Here is a 5,136-nt window from a genome sequence, read left to right on the forward strand (position 1 = left end):
CGAACGGGTCGACCCGTTGGGTCAAGGGAAAATCATAAATTTTATTAAAAATATTATTATTTATATATTATATTTGAAAATATAGTTAAAAAATTATTTTTTTATTACTTAAAATTAAAAATTCAACTAAAAAGTCAATTTTATATAACTTTTATAATATTTAATAATAAAATAATTATTAAAAAAACTTTATTTTAATAATTATATCAATGTAATTATTGTATATGATGAATATGACTAAAATAATAATTTTAAACATATTTTAATTTTTAAAAATATATTTTTAAAATTAAAAAAATCGTTTAAAAAAGGCGTTAAAAATTATTTCTTGACCCGTATTCTGACCCTAACCCGACCCGTGACCCGTATGACCCGACCCGTATTTGACCCGACCCGTATTTGACCCGACCCGTATTCTGACCCGACCCGTATGACCCGACCCGGGACCCGACCCGCCCGACCCGTTTGACAGGTCTACTTGCGGGAGTGGCTTCACACCCTAGTTAGCCCTCCGTGGAACCCGCCACGGGAGGGGATGTGCACATTAAGGGACAGGGATTTGTTTTAGTCGCTCGTTGATGAGCTGGACTTGGTGGGATCGGCTGCGGTCACCCACTGGCGGCGTGGATTACCTGTTGCGATGGGTAATCTGCACTAGTAGAAAAAACCTCTATCACGACGCGGTTATCGTGGCGGTTCTAATAGAAACGACGTGAAAAGCCCAATAAATTGGCGGGAACGAAATTTTTATGTATATAGGAGGTCTATAGTGGCAGTTTAAGTAAGAACCGACGTGATAACAGAAGCTTTTTATGGCGGTTCCAAATAGAAAACGTCGCCATAGGTCAATTGTGGCGGTTCTATTAACAACCGACGTTAAAAATGACGCTAAAAATTAATACAAAGTGATAATCTTTTTCAAATTTAAAAAACCGCCATTATATGCCGCCATTATATGTTTTTGTGTCGGTTTTTAATTAAACCGACTTCAATAGAAACAATATAAAAAAACCTCCCAAAACCCTTATGATTAAGCGCGTTCCTTCGTCGTCTTCATTTCCACATCGCCAAAACCTCACAATCCCCTCATAATTCAACTCCAGCAACCGTCAACTTCCTTTCCTCACGCCGCCCTCGACAACCTTCCATTCTCTTCTCACACTGCCGTCGACAACCGTCAATCTCCTTGTTGTTTCCGGCTACACTGCACATTTTCGACTCAATTCAATTATCATTTCCAATTTCAACTCCGGTAACCCCATTTTTCGAACTCCTCTCTATGCTACTGGTTTTTCCCGGCTACACCACACAAGCAACGATACAAAGCCACCGCCCTTTATCCGCAGCAACATCAAAGGTACTTTTGACCATATTTAATTGCAATTACAGTATCTCCATTTAAATCTTTATCAATATCATCAAATTGATTGTTATAGTATTATTGTATTATTGAATTATAAAAGTAGCATCTGTATTAGTATAAATGGAATACTTGATTTAGGTTGGTAAAATATCGAGTTTAAAGTCAGGTATTTGCTGCGCCGTTTTCGTTTTGGTTTGAGTCGTTTTTGGGCTTATTTTGTATCTATACTAGTTGCAGTGTGTTGATCGAGGTTGTCAAAGACACACGAATCAACCACAATATATTTGCAGGTTACTAACTTGCAGGTTACTGTTTCGGGGTATGAATCTAGGATGGGTTTGATTACTTTTCAAAGTTGAAATAGAGGCTGGCCAGGCTATGTCATGACGATGAAGAAACCACATGGTCAGGCTGCTTGATGTTTTTGTTGCTTCTATTTGTTTTTCTCCTTAGTCTACTCATCAAACTGAATTATGGATGGCTGTCTAAAGTAGTTGCTTCTGATTAAAAAAACAACAGATATAGAAGTTACCTGGGGATGTTCAGTGAGAATGGTTTGTGTTTTGACTGACACCTGCCTGTACGAGTTAAGACATACAAATCAACCACAATATATTTTCTCGTACAACAATGGATTTTTGGCAAAACAAAATTCACGGAATGCTAACTTGCAGGTTACTATTTTAAATGGTTTCACAAGAGTCGACAATTCAAAACCAATTGTTATCATATAAAATTTACAGCTTACTAACTTGCAGGTTACTATTTCAGGGTGTGAATAATTCTGCCTGAGCATCTCTTTCCACTTTACCCCCCCTTTTCTCATTTATTCTGTTCAGTTAGATAATAGATTGTTTACGTTTCCCCATTTTGGTAAGTTTTAAGAGTCAATAAGCTCACATTATACTCTTTGGCTCGTTACCCCTCCCCCACTGCCAGCCTACGACACCCCATCATGTAACACCCCGGCCCATACCTAGGGTCGGGAGCTGTTACTTATGATAGCTCACCAGGCTGTGTACATGGCCCACAGATCAACACGGGTCCTTTACAGCGCATTTTGTCCTCACTCATGCGCATCCCGGGAACCTTCCCAGGAGGTCACCCATCCTAAGACTACTCCCAGTCAAGGACGCTTAACTTTGGAGTTCTTTCGCATGGATAACCATAAAAGAAAGTGCACTTTGTTGATATGAGTAGTACTTCCAATCCCTTTAAGCACTAGTCATTTAAGCCTATCACTGGACCTCTTCAATTACCGTGGGGTGTTACACATCATGTTAATGATCGTAAGAATCTGCTCGTTGTCGGCTTGCTGTACATGTGATTATGTGAACAAGGAGTTGACCATTGTTGCTGAAGGAATGGTTTTACCATGAGTAGAAAGTAAATGGTACACAACAAACCATCAACTATGGAGAATGCTCATCGACAAAGTCATACGCGGTTATGTACCACTTCCGTTGCAAGTAGCCATTTCATCTTAGGGGATTGATTAGTGTTAACCTATCAATGTTTATCTCTGGTCCTTGACCTTTGCTGTAGAACATATCAAAGGTTTTGTATTTGTTGAAGCCGAAAAGCAGTCAAATGTTACTGAGGTGATATTTTTATTTATAGTGTAATTGTAACCTTATTCGCTTTTTTCATCATATCATGGCTTAGTTACTACACCATTCTCTCATTTCATTATATCATGATTCTCTGATGTATTTGTCTCAGGCATGCTACCAGCTTGCTGTCAAGTTCCATCGAATGAGGTAGGCCAACTGCTTAATGTTAGAAGGAAAAGTAATGAAGTCAAGGAGGGCACTTGGGCACGTGTCAAAAATGGAATCTACAGGGGTGACTAAACACAGGTATTTTTCATGTTATCTAAGGTATGATGCAGTTATTACAACATGTCTTATTACTTGATTTTCAACAAATAAACATTTCGCCTTAGGTGGTGGCTGTCAACAATGAGCGGAAAAGAGCTACAGTGAAGCTAATTCCAAGAGTTGATATGCAAGCTCTGTGGAGAAATATGTAATTATATAACCGTACACTCTAGCTTCGGTTGCCCCCCTCTTCATGGGTTCGTTAAAATTAAGTCGGATGCAGGTATGCTCAGAAGAGCCATGTTTTTCTTTATGTAATCTGTCGCCTGCATAATCTAGTATTTCATAATTAAACAAATGATTTTCTTTTAACAAAGTGGTTGATTTTTTTTTTATGGTTTTGCAGAACACAAGGGAAGCAATGGAAGATTGGTTTTTGTGGATTTTTCTAAAGAAAAGGAACAATGCAGGTACCAAGAATGGTTTGAGTTTGTGTCATTATGTGTGTTTGCAGAAAACTCATTTGTGCAGGCTCGTGGTACACCTCAACCAACGAGATTGAAATTGACAATAGTTTTTGTAAGGAACATATTAGAATCTAATACTCCCTCTATATCTTTATGATGTTCCCACTTTATAAAAATACTCCTCACATATATTCAAGAAGTGGGAACATCATTAAAACACGGAGGAAGTATATTCTTTCTGGAGGATAGAAATGAGATAGTTGTTGGAATTGAGTTTTAGTTCTACTGTGTGTGGTACTTGGATGTGCTGGTTGAAGTTTATTTGGCTGCGTCCTAGATTTATATTTATGTCGTTTGGCGCTTTTGTGTTTGCTAATTAGTGATTGCAAAAATGATGTGAACTAAAGTTGGTTGCGTCCTCGATTTATATCTACTAGTGTACTGGTTATCAAGAGTGTAAATGATGATGCTCACTAAAGTTGGTTGCTTTATTAAAACTTAAATCTTTGTCATGCAGGACATTCTATAAAATTTGGACCGTGATGTTCCATCACATCTAACTTGTAGTTGTTGGAGACTAGCACGGACGAATTTTGAGGCGTTAATGGTTACGTCGACGGCACAACGACTGATTAGATCACGACTGAAATCGAGATTTAACACCACGTGCAAGACTACTTTGGGTGATTTTAGGGAATATTTGGTCTATTTGGTTGATGCTTAACTATGTCATTTGGTTTGAAATTGGTTGATGGAGAATATTTGTTAGTCTATGGCACGACGACTTGAGTATGAGGGTCATGGTTGGTACCTTGCTGCTATTTGCTAAATGTTGTTGCCTACTGGATTCATGCCGGTGTTGGTGCGGTGTTAGCTGACTGTTAGTTGATGTCATGCTGTCTGTCGTGCGCTTACGGCTGCTGTGGTTGTTGCTGCTACCTGTTACTGCTAGATGCTGCTTCTACTTGTTGCCAATGCTGTATGTGATTTTTTTTACACTTGGATGTAAAATATTTGAACACCGACATTGTTGTGCCGGATGATATACAAGTATTGTGGCAGTTGATTGCATTCTTATGTATGTATTACTTGTTCATTTCGATATCTTGATTGTCATATTTGGAGTTATCTAATTTCTCGGGTGCTACACAGGTTTGTTGGAGTTATCATCATTTCGCTATTTGGATTGTCAAATCTCTAGGATATTGCTACCAAAATTTTGGTAGCAAATAAATTTTTTTTTTTAAATAACTACTTATGGTGGTGGTTATTTACTAAACAACCGACGTTATAATTACTTTTAGTGGCGGTTCTATAACAACAACTGACGTTATAATTACTTTTAGTAGCGATTTTGTAACAACCGTCGTTATAGAGAACATGTAGTTGATATTATTGATATACCTATGGTGGCGGTTTTCAAACAATAACCGTCACTATAGGTGAGTTATAATGGCGGTTCTTGTCTAACAACCGTCGTTTTATA

General features: G+C 38.0%; 1 long non-coding RNA gene across 5 annotated transcripts; it reads left to right on the top strand.

The window, feature by feature from the left end:
• The first annotated feature begins 1,031 nt into the window (after positions 1-1,031).
• On the top strand, positions 1,032-4,752 carry LOC141643020 (uncharacterized). 5 transcript variants are annotated; one of them, XR_012543584.1, is made up of 6 exons: positions 1,033-1,357; positions 1,654-1,768; positions 3,086-3,222; positions 3,309-3,466; positions 3,590-3,653; positions 4,168-4,752. It is a non-coding gene; the product is annotated as an uncharacterized LOC141643020 (long non-coding RNA). The 5 variants fall into 5 exon arrangements; XR_012543585.1 differs by having other exon boundaries at positions 1,280-1,357; positions 1,695-1,768; XR_012543586.1 differs by lacking the exon at positions 1,654-1,768 and having other exon boundaries at positions 1,032-1,357.
• Positions 4,753-5,136: the final 384 nt, after the last annotated feature.

The sequence above is a fragment of the Silene latifolia genome, chromosome 2 (genome assembly GCF_048544455.1).
Source record: "Silene latifolia isolate original U9 population chromosome 2, ASM4854445v1, whole genome shotgun sequence".
Taxonomy (NCBI): domain Eukaryota; kingdom Viridiplantae; phylum Streptophyta; class Magnoliopsida; order Caryophyllales; family Caryophyllaceae; genus Silene; species Silene latifolia.